The sequence below is a fragment of the Pelmatolapia mariae genome, linkage group LG16_19 (genome assembly GCF_036321145.2).
Source record: "Pelmatolapia mariae isolate MD_Pm_ZW linkage group LG16_19, Pm_UMD_F_2, whole genome shotgun sequence".
NCBI classification, from domain to species: Eukaryota; Metazoa; Chordata; class Actinopteri; order Cichliformes; family Cichlidae; genus Pelmatolapia; species Pelmatolapia mariae.
The window spans coordinates 27,822,915-27,845,083 of record NC_086241.1 but is presented as its reverse complement, the minus strand read 5'-3'; positions in this window follow the sequence as shown (position 1 = coordinate 27,845,083).

The window sequence follows — 22,169 nt, the reverse complement described above, 5'->3', positions numbered from 1 at the left end:
ACAGGGTGTGGTTTGTGGCTCAGCTGCAGGGGAGGGGTGGACCTGTGGGTTCAGGCTGTGGTGTCAGGGTAGGCTGATTAGAACAGCTGATCTCCACCATCTAATAAGGCCTCTTCTATTCTGTGTGGGATGCCAGGACCTGAGAGGTGTGTAAGGTGCAGAGCTGGAAAGCTGCCCAAACTACAACGTGAAAAGGCAGCTGGAAATAAACTTACACATGCACTTCAAGCCTGTGTGTGTCGGGTCCTTTTAATCACAATTATGTTTTTTTTTTAAATGAAATTATTACTTTTCTTTGTCAGTACCTGTAAGTGCTCTGCTGCGCTATCAATACAGTGAATAAGTCAGTGAGATAGTCTGTACAGAGGACACCGGTGTATGGGAACCTGACAGAGTGTTTGCAGGAATAGAGTACTGTGCAAAAGTCTTAAGCCACCCCTTATTTCTTTATATTTTACAAGAACAATGGGAAATAGCTGCAGTGATTTATTGAAACTTGCAAACTTACATGGAAATACCATATATAACCAATTCTGTACAGTTCTAACAAGCTTGTTGAACTGAAGGACAAAGCTCTTCTGGATGATCCCACACTACTTCATTAAAGTTGATTGGATTGAGGAGGCCAATCCTCAAGACTGATAGTGTTTCATTGTGTGTTTTTCTATTGAGCTATGCTTTTTTTCATTGGCAGTTTGGGATGATTGTCATGCTGGAAAATGAAATAAAAGTCAATCAGACACTTTACAGATAGTATTACACGGTGATTCCCAACACCACCAGGTGAACTGCAGCCCCAAACCATGACAGAGCCTCGACTGTGACACAGATTTAAACCAATCCAATTCCAACTCATCACGCCATCAAACCTGTTGCCACTGATTTTCAGTCCAGTTCTTTTGTAATGTGCCGTACATGGGCCTTTTTCTCCACGTTCCCCTTCCTTAAGAATGGCTTCTTGACAGCCACTCTTCCTCTGAGATTGTTTCTAATGGATCAGCTGACAGCCAGATGCATATCTTAGGTCCTGTGTCAGGTATTTGCTGTTGTGTCTGCTGTGGATAGATTTTTTTTGTTTCTTTTTTTACGCCTGCTGTTTTCTTTTTTGTCCCCCACTTCTCCAATTTCCTCAAATTTTTAGATTTCAAATTCATTTAATCAAAATGTCAGCAAGTCACCCTGCTAAAGCTTTGCGATGTAAATGCTCTATGATTTTATGACTTGTGAAGTCCTAAAAGTTTTGAGAAAACATATCTCAGTACCTACTCACACACATACGCACACACACACAGACAGAGAGAGGAAAGAGACACACGTACTCATGTTCACTTGATCTCAGGGTCTATCAGTGAACCTCATATAGAATATCCCTCACCAAAGCCCAGAGTCACATTCAATTTCCTAATGATCGGCCAGTGGATATTCTTGGAAAAGGACTTATAGTGAATATGTGCATGCTTAGTGAAATGCTAGGAGATACTTTAACCTCGCTTTTGGAGGGGGTCTTTTATGAGTGTGTGTGTGCATGTGTGTGTCTGTGAGACCTCTGTTGTCATCTTCTTCTGTTTTTCAGGATTAGTGTCAATCACACAATAAATTTAGCATAAAAGTTTTTCTTTATAGATTATATGATTTAAACCCTTAGTGCAGCAAGATGAATTTCAGTGAGTGTAGCATGTAGTTGATGTCAAATACTTGCTTTGACGTTACTCTCTCACTTCAGTGCTGGAGCCTATCCCAGCTGCCATAGGGTGAGAAACAAGGGGCATAGTTTATTTTAACTTTAACTTTAACTTGTGAATCCTTACCATCTTTAAGCTGCCACAACATTGGTTAACATTTGATCAAAACTCCACCTCAGACCTGACTGGACTTAGACATCAACAATGAATGAAGACAAAAGGATCGAATGAGATCCAAGCAGTTTTAGCACCTGAACCCTGGTGAGTACAATAAACGTCACAGGGATATTTATAGCACAGTATATGGAGAATGTCCAATTCCCCTCTCCGCAATAACACACTTGCATCTGTTAACAGCATCAGAGCAAAAACCCTTGCTCCATCTGAGAGGGATGAGGGGGGCTTTTGGAAGTGAAAATAGAAAAGTGCATCGTGTCAGCTCGTCTGTGGGCCACTGTGCACTTTCTATTAACTTACTCTTTAAGCCCCTCGTAACACAAACCGCAGCCAACTGCGAGCCATGCAGGCCCAGAAGGACCTCAAGACTAAGATCACTCTCTCCCCCTATATCTAACACTCACCTTTACAACTGCTGAGAGAGCACACCACACAGCAAGCTGTAACTCCATCACACTATACAGGAGCTTTCCTGAGTGAGATCAACAGCAAAACAGCTGCTATAAGCAGCATGTGAACCCTTCAGTTAAAAAAAAGAAGAAGAATGAAGCACATATACATACCACATAAAACTCTGAAGAGCTTGTGAAGTTAATCTTTTTTAAGTTAATCTCCAAATGAAGCATCATTACACTGAAAGGAAGGCATGCATTTTAAAGGAATAAAATATGATACTTTACATCATATCTTGTTTGGCAGTGCACAGAGACAATAGATGATACCTTAGGGTGTACTCACACTAGGTATTCTTGCCTAATCCCATGCCTGAGCATGATTATCACCACTCCCTGACTGGTCTGCAGTCACCCTGCAGTTAATGATGCATTTCACAAGTATTGTCGAGTTGTCTTGGCATCACAACTCCCCTCTCTGTCTTTCATGCACACAAGCTTTTGCAAAATGCTTTAGGAGGGTCAACAAGGTTTGTAATTTTATGCATTTTCAGCATAAAACTTTGCTCAGTTGGAGCCATTAGGCATGTGACACACGTTCCTCTCACAGTCCATATAGATCTGTTAATTACTTAATATAGTGATTTCCATGGAGGCAGCTGTCACACTACATGCATATTGCCCTAGGTCGACATTGTCAAGTGGACCAAAGCACAGAGTACATATCCATGCCCAGGCACGGTACACAGTGATCATACGACTCAAACAAACTGGACTTTGAGGGTCAAACGTGATTTGGCATTGTATAGATGGCTTAGTGTGAGTACACACTTAGATTAGCACACCTTAAATGGATAAAACACTGGCTCAGAACAAAGCCACGAAGATAAAGTCTTTACAGCAGATAACGGGGATGCTGTATTCTTGCTAATAAATGCAACACAGTCAGGTTGTCACCAATTTGACAATAAACGGTGCAAAAATAACCATATACTAAATATGTGAGTGGCATGTAGTCACAAATGCCGATGACAAATGCCAAAAATATTTCTATTGTTTATAGTTTTCAGTCACTATTGAGACTATAAATTATTATACTTTTAAGGTCTTCTCAGAACTTTTAACACAAGCATGTGTATTTCTACTTAAGTAACAAATGGAAGTACTTTTGCCACCTTCGTTTAAAAAAATAAATGCGTACATTTAAAAAGATCCTCAGCGCGTACTTGATTTACCTCATTACACAGCAGCTGACTCACAGCTATTGCCACCCTGGTAAGAAATAATGTGAATACGCACACAGTGTAGCAACTGTCTTTATTGTCATCCCAGTAGCTACAAGCAGTTTGAGAAAGACAGAAACACTGTGAGTGGGTAAAATGGTAAATGGCCTGCATTTGTATAGCGCTTTAGAATCTTCTTTTTTTTTCTTTGTCACTATAATAAAGTTATGTTTAATAGCAGCAGGTTGATTATTTGATACAGGCCCCAAAATGTAATTTCATTGCATGTGTTCATTTAAAGTGAAAACACTTCTACATGTCATTTCAGGACTTTTAGGAACAAACAACCAGCACAGCGTTTTAGTTTGAGTGCTTATCAGCAACCACGTCGTTAGCAAATCAGCACAGTGAATGTTCTGGCGTTTCTCAGGCTGTCTGGTATGATCAGATTGACTCTAACTCTGCCCACCAGTGCTCGGTCAGAGATATCACAGAATGTCCAAAAACAAAAGAAAAATTAACCTACTGTAATATTCTTAAATTGACTTGCAAACATGGTTCATTGCTATTATAATATCCCTGTTTGTGCAATATAAAGTTTTTCTTTTTGCTAGGTTGTTTGGAGTCAGTGTTTGAAGTGGCTCAGTGTTACTATAACAGATCAGAGCTTTATTAAAGAAATGAATCCTCTCCTCTCCTTTCTTTCCATCCTGTTACCAACCTTCTCTGAGAATATTTTTTACTTACAGTATGTTACACGGTGAAATTGGACTGCTGAAAGAGTTTGCAGGCTGCTGCGACGGCTCGTTTGGGTATCTGAGAAAGTGTGGATGCAGTGTGAAAGTGTTGTGAATGCGACGGATCTCAGTGTGCTGACAGCATCACCAGAGATCCACCTGTGGCTTCACTCAGTCTCCTTTTGCCAGGAGGACATCAGACTGACTGACAGACTGCTGTTCAGACTTGTATCTGGATACAGTGTGTCCAGATTGTGTACACAGGAAGATGACTTACATTTCACACCTGTCATGCAAAGGCTGCAGAAAAAAACCTTCTGAAGTGACAACTTGTAATCAGGTTTCATTTAACTCGTATTTGATTTTCTAGAATTTATGGGTATGGTCTATTAAGTAAAGGAGTGTATTATATTATTACATTATAATATGGTAAAAACATACAAAAACATTTTCTATAGGGAAACTTCTGATTGCTTTCTCTCGTACTGTGGATTATTAGGTCCTGTACACAGGATAGGTAAGTATGCTATTCTGTTTTAGGAGGGCTTTTTTTTAGCATTAACACACCATTCCCACAAACACTGGGATTGCCACTGTGGTACCTCAATGATCGATGTTTTTGGACCACATCTTTATAATTTGTATTTCAGCTCCTGGGCAGTGTCACAAGTATGCACGGCATCCCCTTGGCTTTTTACCAGAATGTAAAAGTTGGCTTTAGTGATTTTTCTCATACAACTACCACTCATGAATGTAGTTGAGGTTTCCAGATGTCAAACCAGTTCAACCCAAACACAATGATTTCAGTCAGGCCATTCAAGTTCTTCCGCACTATAGTGGGAAAATCAATTGTTTTACTACCAAGCTATGGAGATGGGAGGACTGTCATATCCAAGCAGAACAGGAACACACAAGCTTTGCCATAAAATTAGTAAGTACACTGAACAAGTACACTGCATGTTGTTGGAGCATTTTTTTCAGTTGCTTATGCTGAATACATGCAAACATCCAGACAACATATTTAAGCACGTAATGCATTCAGTAACACTCAGTAACACAGAACTTTAATGTTTAGTTTTCACTCAGCTCAGACTGGTCTTTGAAATGTTGAGCAGTATAAACATCTGCAGATAAAGAGAATATTGTAAATGCTGCTGTTGTATAGTGTGACTAAAGCCAGCTAGTAATGTACTTACATTAGGCTTTTCGTCACACACTAGAGTGCAAATTGATTTTACAGGTAAGAATTTGTATCGTGTGCAATTCCGCTGCAATAACATGCACTTGTGTTTCACACACACTCGCAAATGTCCGAGGCTTCAAAAAAGCAAGTGTGTGTTTCTGCTGATATAAATCATTTCAGCACAGCTGCAGTCTGCCGCTCTATCTATCCTCAGATAAGCCTTCTCAAATCTCCCTCCAACCATCATGTGGCCTCACAGCACTCACAGCCTGGCTGCCTCTCAAAGTTCTCAAGTTTGTATGTGTTTGTGTGACAGCATATGTTTGCCCTTGTGTTTAAGAGAATGTGCAAGTGCACGGGATGCTTAGCAGCAAATGCGGGTATGTGAGAGAACGTGTTAGAGTGAGTGAGTGTGTGATTATTGGCGTAACTAGTACCTACTAATCCTTGCAAGCTGAAAAAAAGAAATCCTCTGCTCTTTCTCTCTTGGCAATGGCAGCTAATGGGAAGAGGCCTTTCTTACCAGTTCACCAATTTTCCACTTTAGTTTTTTTCAAATGAAAACACATTTACGTACTGCAAGATTATCCTGCTTATCCCTGCAATTTGTGATATATAAGCAAATGGCAACAGTTTAAGAAAGGTTGGAGCAAGACATGCAGGGAGACAGGTTGTGCACACAGTTTATTAGCTGCGCTGGTGAAAAAACAAAATACCAGAGAAACCCGAGCAAGTAAAGCAGACTATCAGACTGTACACAGTGTGGAAATGTGAGAAATGAGTATCTTAAAGGGGGGCTGGTGAGAGAAGTGCGGGTGCACAGAGGCCACAAAGGCAGATGGAGTTTGCATTTAGGCTCCTGTGGATGGACCCGTCACATTTCATTCTTCACTGCTGCTGAGTGCACACACACATGCATACACACACACACATACAAATGCTCAACAAACATATAAATCCATGCATTCAGATAAAACTTCCATAAAACTACAGGAAACACATGAATATGTTGAGGACAAACTGTTGATATTCAAGACCGTTTAAATAAGAGAGATGAGTAATAATAGCAAGTATAAGTATCGATATCCAAATAAGTGAAATAAGATGTATTTCTTGAATGCTCGCTATTGAGGTTTTGCAGAAATGTGATCACTACCCATATGGCGTTACCAGTCATGATCAGTGCTCGGTAATCTGCGGGTGGATAGAAAAAGAAAAAACATCAGAAGAGCTTTTTCTTGCTGCTACAATCAGCTCATTACAGTTCACAGTACCACATTTACAAGTGAAACACACAATGCACACACATTAGCAATGCCTTTGGACTGACACACATAACCTAACTGGTGTGGGATTTTGCAAGGCGGAAAGTGAAAACATGTTAGGTGAAAGGAAACAGATTTCACCTTCTTTTAATAAAATATACTGAGGTAGTTCTCAGTAATCTAATCAACAGAATGGGGTACAGTATAGGCTCTAATAACGGCAGTGAAGTTAAAAAAAAGGAAAAAAGAAAAGGCTAGAGCAAAGTAATGTGAAGTGCCAGACAAAGTGTACGCAATCTTTTGATGACCCTACAGTTTATCTGCCTCTGACAAACAGTATAGAAGCCAGCAGACCAGGACCACCCGACACAGGAACAGTTTCTTACCCCTCACCATCTCCCTTTTAAACAGTTGAACTGTCACACTGGTTCACACTGCTAGACTGCAACTGCACTTTATATAGACTCTGTGGTTTTCATTTCATTTCTGTAATCCTGTATTTTCTGTATATGCTCAAAAGGCATTCTAGTCCAAAATCTGAATCCGCTCAACAGGCTCCTTTTGATCAGGAGTAGCAGCTCCACCCCCCACCTCTGAGGGTGAACCCAGCCAGTTTGATTTTAAAGAGATATATTTTTTAAAGGTTATCAGCAGAAGACACATTGTTATGATTTTTAAAATTAAAATTCAACCTACAAAAACACTATGTTTTCCATAATGCCACTTTAATTGGACTTACAATTTTAAAAATCTGTCCTCATTTTGTACATTTGTACATTTGACATTTGTAGTTTCGCAAACCAAACTGGAATAACCCTGGCATCACACATAATAAAAGCACTTATGCAGTAGTTTCATCTTCTCCTCTATGGCGGTTCTGTAATTCTTAGTGCAAGATGTTGTTGCAGCAAATAAAATGAATATACCTCATTTTATTTATCTCTACCAGGATTTGACTTAAAGTAAACTAATGATACTTATCAGCTTCCCATATTACAAATACATGACTACTTTCTACTGAGGTACTTCATCAGTATCATTCAATATCGCCTTTAAAGATGTGTTTCAGTATAGCATAAGCCAAATTCCATTCAAGTCCTTTGTTATGAGGTGGAGTAAGTGTTGTAAAAAAAACCAACATGACGAGATATCACAGGATTTCACTGAGAAAATAGAACTTAGGGTGTTTGAGTGAACTAACCCTTTGAACATCTTTAACACATTAGAGACCGAATGCATTATTGCTCTCACACATTTTTCTGCAGCTCTAGACAAATCCACTAGACTGCATCTCTTTGGAATTAACACATAATAAACGAACAACTTAATACCGATGCTAGGAACAAACTGCACATTGAGATTGTTTACTGGTGTGCTTTAAATTTCTGCTGTGACTTGGCCAGGTCTGCATCAGTTTGTGGCTTTTCACAGCCTGCACGAGTGAGGGGAAGGCACACTGGACTTGCAAGTGCTATTCCTTATCTACGTTATTTCCTTTACCTGCATTAGGCTCAGCTTGACAGAATTACTCAGTACGGGTGATTTTCATCATGGTTTAAGGTCTAACATTACACAACACAAAACACATGTAAGAAGAGGGGAATGTCACTGATCAGCACAAAGTCACAAGGCTTATCGCCCCTCATATTTAACCGCTGCGAGGCTATTTTGTTCCTTCCCACAGGTGTTAGGAGTTAATGCTGCCGGTCATGTGATGGTTGCTTGGCTTTGGTCCCTCAGGATGCCGCAGAAGCTTCAGGGCTATGAGCAACCAGCCGCGCGGCCTTCATCTGGGTTAGGAATAACAGTGTTAACAACTTCTCACACAGCACAGCCGTACAGCAGCATTAGCTGCACACAACAAGGGAGACGGAGAAGCTGAAGGAAAACAAACCTGAAGCACACTGTGTTGTGACACATGAAAGGGCAAGTTTACCCATATTGTAAAGTTTCCCAGGGCTCCACTTAGAGGGACCTCGACCTGCATTTTTGAAATATTGTATTTTACAAATGCAGAACAGCCCGATGACAACTGCAGCAACTGTGTGTCTGTAGAATATTATATCACCCTCACACTATTTTAGTTTTAGAATGAATGTTAAATATAACAGTCCATCAACAACATTTAGCATTGGAATGATCCCTCAAATGAAGCATTGTTTGCTTTGTTTTTAAATTTAAGTTAGGGTTTTTTGTAGTTTTTTATTGCCTTCTTTGTGTTTTTCTGTATTTTTATTGTTTAATTTAGGTCTAAAGGCCTTTGCACACCAGGTGTGTAAAATTTGTGCAATGTTTTGTTCTTTTTTTCCTATTTTTTGTATGTTTACAAACATATATGATTTATCAGACCATTGCATTTGGCAAGAAGTGCACTCACAGCTCCAAACATGCACCAGTATTAAGTACAAAATAATGTGGAAATAGCAAAATAATACTGTTTTACCCCAGACACTGTTCCAGGACAATGAGCTCTCAGAGATTATTAATCTGTCTTTCTGTGGACTCAACTCTGCCAACAAGAGCTTAAACTGCCCCACTGACATCATGAAATATGTACAAAAGTGGTCACAAATTCACAAAATTCTCCAGGCTGCCGCCTTCTCTTGAGTGTTTAATGAACCCAGAATCTCTGTTTCTTCCTTTTCTTGTTCAGGAACATCAGGACCCGCTCATCATCACTTGATGTCGATTTCATGTTTTTTTACTGTGCGTTTTTTCAGTACAAATTATTCATAAAAAACACACTGAAAAAATGAAGTTAACATCAAGCGGTGTACATATATGTTGCACAACAAATTCTGAAAAATTGGGAATTTATTTTTGTTTTTTTGGATTCTGCTGGGTGTGTATTGACCTAGAGACCCGCCAGGCCTAGAGGCCGGTCAGCATCCGCCTGGCAACCACTAATCACAAAGTTAAAAAGTGTAGTCCTTGACCGTTTGGTGAGCGGTTCATGGAGGCTGTCGCTAAGTGAAACACACAAATAGTGTGCTGCACCAAGAAGCTTCTTGCAGTTGCTTTGGTTGCTATCAGATACTAACTTGTTTTGCAAACCCTTGCTAACTACTAGCCAACAGTGGTAAAACTCAAAGTCTAACATAAACTGAGAAAAAGTTGTGCTTCACCGTTGCACCCAACATCTTTCAAAAGGTGCAATTTTGACCTTTCTCTCATTGCAGTTTATATCACAGTCTTGCACAATCTTATATCATAGTTAGCGTGGGTTTCCAAACAAGTTGTTTAAGATGGGCCAGTTTCACTTTTTATCACTTTTGCAAAGATTTGTACAGTAACAGGACTATACGGATGTGAATGCAGCATTATGTTTGCCTGTCTCTAAAGTCACTGACTAATTGTGACAAACACTTGTGGTCTCAGTTTGATCAACAATAATTGTGATAATCTGTTAGCCATAATCCTCTGGCTGTATGTCCACACATCAGTGTTTTCTTTCAGAATATAACAGTACAAACTGAAAAAATGCTCAAGTAGACATTAACTTCCCTCATCTTGAAACCTCTTGTCTTCAGCTCCTGGTTGCTTGCCTTTGTTCCTTCCTCTGGACCCCCTCTATCCACTCTAGTTTGTTTCTTTGCTCGTGGCCAACTTTCCAACAATTTTCATTTTCCCCTTGATAGACCAGGCTAAAAATACATCTCTTTTGGCTGTGGTAAAAGAAATTTGATTTTTAAATTCAGACTCTCTATTTTAGGTTATGCAGCAGTTGTCTCCACTCTGTGCATACATGCAGACATTTACAAATCTTTTCATCAAATCTTTTCATCTAATTGCAGACTCCCCTCTCCGGTGGTGGATATAATGGTATTTCCAGGATAAACTGAAAAGCATACTTTCACCATAGATCCAGAAATGTAAATACAAAGAAATAGACAAAAGGCAGAAAAATTTGAGAGCCTGACAGCAACCTAATAATAATGACGCAATGAAAGAAGCTGAGGGCATCTCCAGGGACTTACCTCTGAGCTGCAAAGGAGCTCTTGGTCTGAGCAAGAATCTTGAAGAATCAAAGACACAAAAATTCTGAAAACTCTAAAGATTTTACCTTTTAAATGAACATGAAATGTTGGCAATCAGTGAATATGTATTTCATATCAATGATGCAGTGATAAGCTGTAAAATATGTGTATTAAATTATAAATACATAATCATCAAAGCACTTAAGTTTAATGAACTACATTTGTTTGGTTGTTTATTTTGTTTTCAGTGGTGATTAAATAGCACTGTAGTCATATTGAGATGAAAACATCAACTTGCAATTGTAAACATGATGGATATTTGTACTGTCTCTGGAGATGCATGCACAGTGGCAGCCACCAGGGGGGAGCTGTGAGTTTTCAGTCTGAATTCCTTGCAGGAGCTGCTGATGTGCTTGAGTCAGGACTGTTTCAAGTTTGAGCCAGACTCAGAAAACACAAATGCTGTCTTGTTTTGGAAGAAGAGGCCACACAAAGCCCAGTGTTTGCCAGGCATGAATACTCTAAGAAGAGCTTCCATTTCTCCTCGTAATAGCAACCACAGCTAATTAACCACATGCAATTAATTTGACCCAGTCGAGGCTAAAGTCTTGCCCTAAAAGGGTCCCTGGAGAAAAAATAGGGATGAGGGAAAAGGACCAATGAAAATGAGCAGGATTTAGGGTCGGGGGCCAGGGCAGAGGTTTGCACCTGTCACACACAGCCTGTAAGCGATAACTACTATCAATGAAGGTCAGCTCGAAACACATCAGGGCCTCTCAGACTCTTTGGATCTCCGGTGCAAAGCCAGTGAGATTGTTGGACACCTGTCAATCAGGATGGTGAGGGAAACAATCTGGACAAGGCTACTGTGTCTCTGCTGTAAGACAGTTAAGCTGATCCAAGGCGGGCTCACGGCATTCTCACGGAAAACCCTGTAACAAGATAATGAGCTTACAATATCACACCAATATCACGCATCGTTTTGGACACTAGCACATTATGAAGGGCGTAATATGTAACAGAATTCCAAGCGGTAAAGGGGCTTTTGATTATCTGTAAAGATTCTGAGCTTTAACAAAGCACAGCAACACCCAGAATTGTCTGATTTTATTTGAATCCTGGGAACACTGTAGGCAAATTAAATCTGATCTGAGTGTGCAAATGTGTGTATTTCCAACATATGATCAATAGTGGTTGTCACGTGAACCATCCTGCATGTTGTCCTAAATTGAGAGTTCTACACAATGGCTTGCTGCTGGGTTCATTGCACCATTTTGAGGGAGCCACAAAGGACAGAGCAAAGTAGACAAAGCCTGAAGGTCCATAGCTCTTTTCCTCATTCTTCATTTTGGTAGCTCTGCAGAGCTACTGCGTGGAATTCCTAACAAAGCTTAATGATCCAACCTGAGCTACAGGCCTGTTTAAAAACACCTGGCACACCTACTTAGACAGAAATCTGCTCCTTAGAAACATTTTGCCTCCTGTGGTGCAGATGCAAATTCAAACGTATGTTAAATAATTAGCTAAAATCAGACACTTGATATGAACTTTTTTCTCCATTGTATCCTCTGTTTGCTCCTGACTGGAGACCTGCTTTCTGTTTTTGGCAGCATGGGCAGTTGCTGTAGTTGAAATTTGTGTGTCTGCCACATCTTGCACAACAGCGTCATTACTGATTTTGCAGCACAGTCTCACCGCAATTCATACACTAGTCTCAGAAAATGAATTATTCATGTTCATGGAGACAAAATGTTACATTTTTTCCATGTCAGAGAGCACAAATTTGTAAGCAGTGCATTTCAATAGGAGGTATATTTCATGTAGCAAAAAACAATGGCAACCTGCAAATGTGGAGTTTTTATCCCCTTTTCGCGTGAGAGTGGACTGATAATATGTCATCTTCTAGGCGACAAAACAATGTTGGCAAATTCATGTAGAGGAACGTGGAAATTTTAATTCGTGTCCGGCAGAGTCACGAATAAAAAATCAGCAGATTAGAGGTCGTGACTATATCCAACACTGACCTCACTGGCATTGGATTTTGCCAATGCTGTCCAGTGTTTATGTGTGAAAGCAGAATTAATGTGGGACCTTTGGGACCCCTGGGAATTTAGAGACCCTGAGCAGTTGTCTTCTTTGGTAGTTAAACCATACGTGCAGTGTTTGTTGGTGAGTAATTCTTTCTGTTCTGGAATTAAATTAATCATGTATCTGTACCAGTTACTCTGCCTTTATATAAGACTTTATAAACTCTTCATTTGTGACAGAACAACCTGAGACTTGTGGTCTTCTTCTTTCAATTCTTCTTTAAAAATGTATAATTTTATCTAGACTTATAATAAAGGCTCTATTCTATTCTCTTTTGGTTTGTGCACACAGGTGTCAGTATGTGTGTGACGTGATAGCGGTTGATTCACTCTGGGGAGGCCTCAGTTCTTTTCTAGCTGCTGGCTAAGCTTCCTTAAGGAAATGGCATTAGTTCAGGGGAAAGATGCAACGTTCCTTAAAACCCGTGGTTATCCTATCTGGGGCTGACCTCTGACATGTCTGAGAGGACCATGGAGGCAGTGGGGCTGGATTGAGAAGGGGGATAAGAGAGTAAGAACGACACCACGATGATTGAATTTTGTTTTTTTTGGTTCAAGGAGGGGGTCTGAGGATTTAGCAAGAAATCAAACCCCCTCCTCTTCTTCCCTCTGTCATCCCCAGGACCTTGCAGCTGTCCCTTTTCCCTCTAATTTTTCTGTCAGAATTTAGCCTATAATTAGCAGAAAGACCCCAGTGACTCTCCACACATATGCGAGTGTGTGCCCAGGCAGCCCAGAACTAATGGCCTAAATCCACCCACCATACACACACACCCTCCTCCCCGTCAAGCCTCCAGATTGCAAGAGTGACAGGTTCACATGCAGAGACTTAAAGCTGAACTTCGGACTCACTGACTGTGCAGCCTTAAAGGGCAACCCCGCTGAGGTCTCCTCGACAGTGCCAAGGGGCATCTTTAAGCTCCCACACAGTCCTTCCCACTGCTCGGCATTCCTGTCGTGGCATGGAGCCCCCACCTGCTGCCCGCATCGCATTTAAAGACCGGTTTTATAGAACCGGCTAAGATTCGGGGCCTGTGAAGTTACAAAGGGAAAGCAGAGCCCACCAAGTGTTCACTGCCTATGCTTTCACTGGGAAAAGGGTGGCAGGAAACTATAAGACCTTTTCCATTACATCCCATCTGAGCCCATCCGTGTCAAGCTGCAGTTGTGTAATCAAAGAGCAAGGTCATGTTGTTATAGGTCGGCGGTCAGTTAATGATGAATTGAGATATGTGTGACTGGGATGTGTAGTTCAGTCACTGGGCTTTCCAAGAAATCAATAAGAAGAGTCATTCTAATTTTGTAACCTGTAACCTGTTAAAATTGTGCCTCGTAAGCCAGGAAACATATCGATACTGCATATCACATGTGTCAAATAATAGACGTATTTAAGTACATTTATCTCATTATATCAGTTATAACATCTAAGAAATAAATTTCCTTTTAAAAAATTACTTCATAGCGTTTCCTGTTACTCCTGACCCCATGCTAATCTCAGCAAAGGTTTTCACAATAATTACCGGCCAGGCTGTATGGCAGAGACTATAAATAGTTCGTCCTGTTAAACTTTAAAACATTAAAACAGATACATATCATAATATCTGTTTTAATATAACACCTGTAATTGGTAACTATAGCTATAAAATAAATGTGCTTAAATAAAATGCAAAATGCTTTCCAGTATATTCCAGTAGTGCAAAATCATCATCTTTAACTATGTTGCACTGTAGTTTAGACTTAGAGACTTAGAGCTCTAAGTCTCTAAGTCTCTGTAGTTTAATTAATGACAGTTCATAGTATTTAATACATTTAATGTGTGAGCACATAAAAAATCTTTTTCTTTTTTTTTTAGGTTTAGTGAGCACAACCTATATATATTATAAGGGGGTGAAATAAAAGAGTGGGTTTAAATATAAGGTAGTCTTTACTGAGTAACTACTTAGTTATTAATTTAATTCAATTTTGATCATATAGCACCAAATCACACCAAGAGTTGACTAAAGGCACTTTATATTGTAATTATCTTACAAATTATCTTACAGTAATACAGAGAAACCCCAACAATCAGATGACGCCCTATGAGCAAGCACTTGGTGACAGTGGGAAGGAAAAATTCCCTGTTAACAGGAAGAACCTCCTGCAGCACCAGGCTCAGGGAGTGGTGGCCATCTGCTGCAACTGTCTGGGGTTCAAGGGAATTATTCATATATTACTTTATTGTATGGTTTGTATTTATTGACTAATCAAAAATTGTTATTGAGAAAAAAAACTGTAATTTTTTGGGGGAAAATGTCTTTCATGAAAATACTACTCCTACTCAAAAGTCCTCCCTCACCAACAAACTCATACCATGGGAGAACAGTATATTTTTAATGGAAGTGGAAGAAGGTCGGTGCAATATCACACCAGCCTGAAATCCAAGCATAACTATTTCCAGTGTAATACCAAAGCATAAGTCAGCGTGCAAAATGAGACAAATGCCAGCCCATATTTCGGACGCAGCAATATTTCCGAGGAAACACGACACTCATCCTAGTGTAAACCGTGTCGTTAAAGGTATTACAAAGTCATTCTTTTCCCCCTTTTTCTCACACTTCATTTGGGCATTACTCTAGTTTACGGAGGCTTTCTGTGGTTATGGAGGATTTGTGTGGTTTATCAAGTTTTCCTGGCTTTTCTCCCTTGAAGCCACGACACTAAATCACACATTTGTCTAAACAGATGTGGGTTTTACCCACCGTGACGTACGAATTGTACTGAGCACCTTTTCACGTTTTGTTACACGCAAACGTGTGATTGATTCAGCACTGGGACGATATTTCCCGGCATCCACGGGAAGTGCACATCCATAATCTGTCTTTTTTTAAAAAAAGCTGTAATGCGTTCAAAACCCAGAAATGTGTTTGGCCTTTGGGGCTAAAAAACATAAAACTCTTTTCCTTTTGCTTTGGTTTACTCAGAACTGTCTCACAGCCACAGTGTAATGAATGTAGAGGCAGCTAAATTTAGCTGAAGAAAGCTTTAAATGAAAAGACAGTTTCATAAGAGAATATACAATTTATAATTACATTACTGGAAATGAAGAAGAACTTAAAGGAAGTTTGAAAAAAAGTGTGTGTGTGCAGTGGGGCAGAACAACAAAAACATAAAAGGTGCTGCAGCTTGATTGACAAGTTCATGTGGGGAAATCTTTACCATAGCAACGTAACTTTGGTTGCTAGGAATAACACAAGCAGATGGATGGACGGTCTGATTTTCCGCACTGACCCACAGTAAGCGAGCATCTGCTAGTGTGTTTATTTGTGTGTGTGTGTGCTTACATCTGAGCTTATGTGTCTGCGAGTGCCTGCCCATATGACCATATGTAAGTGTAGGGACCTTGGTTCTCTGTGCCCAGAGTTTTGGCACAGGGAAAAAGTATTAGATTCAGGGGACAAATAATTAACTGACATCAGCTGGTGAGGTCCAGCGAAAGGTTGCTGCTACAAATATAGAAGCTTTTTTTTCCCCAATAAATCGTTGCTGGTGCATGCAGAGGCCTTTGGATTGACAGAAAACATTGTCCGGCATTCACTACAGCTCTGATTAATGTGACAGAGAGGTCTTTCAAGTGTGCACCAAAATAGAACATCAAACGGTTTGGACAACAGCAAACGCTGGCCTCCCTCATATAACAGGAGAATTTGCCTAGTGCCCTGTCACACTGGAGGACACAAGGAGTCCCAAAACTTCTTTTGATTACACCCAAGAAATGTTCTTACCAGTAGTGTCCCTTTTTTGAGTAATAGATACTAATAGTTTGAATGATGCCTGGCAGCCTGTCTGATTATGATCAGGATTGTGATGGTGTAATTTTATTTATCATGCAGCTAAATTTAGTTATAGTGGTTTTGTGGATGGATATTTAGTTTTAACTTAAATGTGCAGAAGCCCAAGGTACTGTCCAGTCTTTCACCTCAACATTGGTTGGTATTGGTTTAAAAACACTTTTTGCACGTCATAACAATAGTAAGATATGCAAGTTAATAAAGAGTCTTGTGATATTTCTTTAACAATTCACTTTATAAATGTGATAAAAGCAAATGTGTCCATTGTTTGTTTGTTTTTAACATCAGGATTTTAGAAGTTATAATGTAATGGCCAAGGTGTTAGAAGAGACGTGGTTGTGGTCCGCGATAGAATGAATATTCTTCGCTCGCATGAAGCTCGTTGTTTCGAATGTCTGGTACTACAGGTAAATAAAGTTGGGTGCCTACACGTCTGAAGATTAGCAGTAGTAAAAGTTAGTGTGTGCTTATAGTAAGACTGCTGCTAGAGTGAGCTGCGACAGCAGTTTTGCCTACTGTAATACACGTGTGAAGACTGTCAGTAAACACCTCAACGTATCAGGGTGTTGAGAGATAGTACCGAGGTGGTCTGGACACTCAGTTACCAGTCAGTAACATGGTGATATGTGGGCAGCTTCTCAGGCACCCAATGTCAGCATCACTGGGACCAGAACTGCCACAAGCAGGGGAAGGACAAGCAACCCGGTTTTCAAATTGGGTACACTGGCACTGTACTCGCTGGCATATCTGTGGGTTCAAGCATTCTGGTGTCATAAAATTAGCACCTTTCTAAAAAGACGGAGGGTGATGTTTGGAGGGGAGCCTGCCAGCATGATGGTCGGGGGATATTTTGACAGCTGCCTAGAGCCATGGTTAATAATGAAGCTGATATTTTTTGCTTTTATTGACCTGTCACTTCTTATCAGAGACTTTCACCGTGAACAGCCATGTTGGCACGTTGAGACCCTGGAAAGATGAGCGGGCCTGCAAGGTGACAGCGTGTGATCGTAGGCGCAGAGAGCCCCATTTTGATTCTGGATTTGAAAACACAAGCTGCTGTCACAAGTAGATTTTTAGTTACCTCAAATGAGAGTCAAATCATTAAAAATAAATGCAGGGTACATATACACAGCTGTGGGAATCATTACCAAATTATTTACAGCAATCTTTTAATAATTGTGTCAGTTCATCTTAGATTTTTTTTCATGGAAATGTTGAAAAAAAGGACGCACTTTAAAATCAACAAAATTTCTACTCACAAGTTCAAGTGCAAACACACAAACATGCCCTCTATATACTACTGTATGCACACACACATACACAGAGACCGGTTCACAAACGGGTTATGCTCTGCAAACAAGGTACAAATCCTGACAACTTTGCACACAAAGTTGAGCTCAATTTTAGCCTCCAAGGTAAACCATCATCCCGGGTCCAGCTCTTGGGCTTCACAAAGACCCACTGTAGTTATCACCTAAAGTGTGAATTGACTGCTCTCTCTGCATTTTTATAAACAATGTGGGCAGCCAAGAAAAACATCGTAATTCCATTTATTTACTTTGAAAAAAGATGTAATCTCTGGCCCTGGATATCTTTTAGTGTATCTTTGGCCAAAACAGGGTGTACATTTTTACGCACCCCTGACTCCCGCAGTCCAGTGCTCTCAATCCTCAACGCTTTTATTTAATTTTCACATTCCTACTCTGTGGCTCGCTTGGATTGAAAAGTTGGGGGGGAGCAACGCTGGTAGCCTAAAGGTTAAAGAAGCTGGCTTGTGATCACATTTTGGGAGGATAACAGCAGGATGGGGAAAATGAATGAACATGTAGAAAAAAAAAAATTCTGCAGCCGTTCTGTGCACGTCTTAAGCAGTAATGTGTGTATTTGTGAGGAGGGCAGGAGCAGTTCTCAACACCAAAAAGTGAGCAATGCATTAAACATGTACAAAACAGAATCTGTGGCAAAACTGGATGAAGTTAGGTAATAAAGAAGAGAGGAAAAATAAGAGGCTAGTTGGTTTAATTCGGTTTCACATCATCTGGAGCTCCACGTTGTCTCAGTGCTGTAATGTTTATCTAGTCCAACTTAAAGAGTAGGGACAAAGGACAGTTGTTATTCTTTTGTGGTGTCATCAGGATACAATTAAGCTGTGTATCGTGAAGCATGGCAACATATCAGAAACAACCACGCGCACGCAAACTCCTGCTGAGATACGCTGTACAATATGCAGGAGCCCATACCGGTAGTCTGAGTCACAGTAAACCATCATGGTGAGAGATTAATGTGTGTAGTGAGGAATCTTCATGTGATGTGACGATATCTGGAACATGCGACGGCTGCCCACCCGCATGCCCGGGGGGGCGCTCACTAGCCTCCTTTTAGCTTTCCACTGGCCTTTAATGTGTAAAGCCTACCCTGCTGTAATTTGCACTCCTCTAAAACTGAGAAGTGACTCAATGACTGGAAAGGTTACACTGACCCTGTGAATGCTGTGCTGTCCCAGCAGCACAACATTAAAATGCAACTGATGGAGAATGGAGTAATATAAACTTTATTGCAACCGCAAGCGTTCCCATCCACCAATGTGGAAGCTCGGTACACTTAATCTTTCATCAGCGTATATTGAGATATAATACACATATATAAATATAATATATTTGATGTATTGTTGACAACAGAAAAAAAGAAAACAGTGCCTCAGATTACTGACCTCAGATGGGCTGCCCCATTCTGAAAACAGCATTTTAAAAAAATGCTAACTTCAGCGATTACACCATAAACAGCAGCAGCACTATGAAGAAAGACTTACTATATAGTGAATAAACATAAAAAAAAAAAAAAAAAAACTTCAAGATGTATTACTATGCTGGCTTTCTATTTATATTCTGTGTGTATTGTATATATGCTCTGTACCTTGTGGACTATCTATATCTCCATCTGGCTGAACAGGTGCAATCTTATATGCAGTCAAAGCATTCTGGAAATGTATCCCCATAAATCAATTTAGATATAATTACAGACAACACTATTCATCAGTCAGCATGGGCTCATATCATGTCGTCTGAAATGATTATCATAGCAAGCTATTTTCACTGATGGAGTGATCAAATCGTGAACTACGTTGGTCTTCTCTTTCATCTAATGTACCTTCAGACATTTGTACCTTGGAATGAGAAGCCATGCAATTGCATATAGAATGTATTATTATGTAGGCTCCTATGTGTTAATGCATATGATGCATTGTGTATAGCCGAGCACTGACATTTGGATGACACTTATACAAGACGGATTAGAAATGAAATGTTCTAATGCCCAAAGAAATGCTTTAATTTGGTGCAAGATTTTTTTAAGATAAAACTAATCAGTTGACTCAGTTTATGAACAGTTGGCTTATCTTTTTGCTTGATGTTCGAATCTTATTTATTCTCGATGCATCATTCGGTCTGATTTACTGATTTGCATAATTCTGAATTTATCCTAAACAGTAACATGGTAGTACACCTAAGCTAAATTGGGTAAAATGCCCATCATTTAATTTTAATAATGTGTTGCCAGGTACAAACATGGGGAATAGTAATTGAATGCAGTTGGTTAGGTGTGAGCACCTGTATAAAAGCAGATGTTTTGGGAATTTGATGGTCTGGTGTTTGTGAACACAGTGCCGCAATCTTCCTGGATTGTACCTACAAGTTCACCCCAAAGTCAGACCATGCAATGCTCAAAAACACAAGTTAGCATGATAAATGTTAATGTTTGTGAGGGTACACGAGTATGGCTTGTTTGGGGGAGAATTCCTTTTCTCTTTAAAAAAATGTACGTGTGGCAATTGAGCTTAGATTTGATAGACCCCACAGGACTTCTGAAACAATGTCTTTGCACAGATGAGACCAACTTAGTGATGTTTAGCCACAATCACAGCACAAATCACAAAGCACAGATACCTCTTGTCAAGCACAGTGGTGGAGGTGTGATGACTTGCGCACAAGACTTGATCACCTTACAGTCATTGAGTTGACCATGAACTTCTTTGTATGTGAAAGTATTCTAGAGTCAAATGTGAAGCCATCTGTCCATTAGTTAAAGCTTAGTCAGTATTGGGTCAGGCAACAGGACAATGATCCCATGCATACCCAGAAAATCTAGAAATAGAATGGGTGAAAATGAAAAGAGTCAAGTCCAGAACTCAACCTGATTGAAATGCTGTGGTGAGACCTTAAAAGAGCTGTGGACAAATGAATGCTGACAAATCTCAGTGAACTGAAGCAATGCTAAAGACCAGCTTTTGTGATGGCATACAGTAAAATTGAATGTGACGTTGCAAAGTGTTTGTAATGCCAAGACTGTCAACTGTTCAACAGTTAAATCAAAATAAAATGATAATTAGATTAAAAGTAGAACATTTTCAGCAGAGAAACAGAAAGAACAGTACTGTGCAGCCAATCCCATTGGTGCACTGTCCAAATGAGCAAAGATGGATCACACTCTTCTTAGTTGACAATCATAAAACTATTGGTCCACGTCCACCCTGGTGACGGACTCAACTTGTGTGACAATCAGGCAAAGTGCTGATTAATTAGAAGCCAGCTAATTGGTGGTCGTCTGAAATAAATGTAACGACCTGCTGACACACAGTATGAGCAGTGTAAATGATCTGGCCCATGGCACCATGACAGGAGGGTGAAGAAGGAGGTGCAGTGGAGAGAGAAAGAGAGAGAGAGAGGCACAGTGTATAATATTACATTTTATGCACGGATGACTGGTTTTCCAGGACAAGCAGCACACGATCTACTATAGAAGGATAAGATCTGTCCTCAGATCTGATGGGGCAACTGCCATAGTTTGGCTTAAGGTTAAACAGAACACAGAAAACACACTATGTTCATGTCTACTACGCATTCTAATACAAGTTTTTTGATAATCAGTTTCAATGGTGAGCCAACTGGCAGAGTGAATCTATCACAATTGTCAGTACCAGAAATATGATGATCTTAATCATTTACTTGAATACTCCGCATGTTTATGTTTATACAGTGGCTGTCAGTAAGTTTCTGAAAAACACAACATAATCCTTTGGGTTTGGGCCAATATATCATGTGCTTATGACACATGTAGACTGTAGTTTGTGTCTCAATTAAGACATAAACTGTGGCCAGTATTACCAGCTGGCTAGAATTAAAGCCAGCTGGTACTGTTAGTTTATTTTATGATTATCCTTACTCAGTGTTGGGGAGTAACGGAATACATGTACCGCCGTTACGTATTTAAAATACAAAATATGAGTAACTGTATTCCGTTACAGTTACCGTTTAAAAAGGTGATATTTAGTATACAGTTACTTTGTTGAAATAAATGGATTACACGGCGGTATTTTCTTGTTTCATATTGTCGCGGGTCAGGACTGTTTGGGTTTTGTTTGACAGCTACGTTCTGTTGCTCCAGGCGGCAGCGTTGCGGTTGCCATGGTTACAGGGCGACGCGCTCTCTCTGCGACTGTGTGTTTCCTGGGTGACAGAGCGCCTTTTTGTTGTTGTTGTTGTGCTAAGCTAATAGGCAGAATGCTACAGGCATAGCCCTAAAGAATGTAGCCTCATGGGCAGTGTAGTCCGTGCTGCAGCGAGA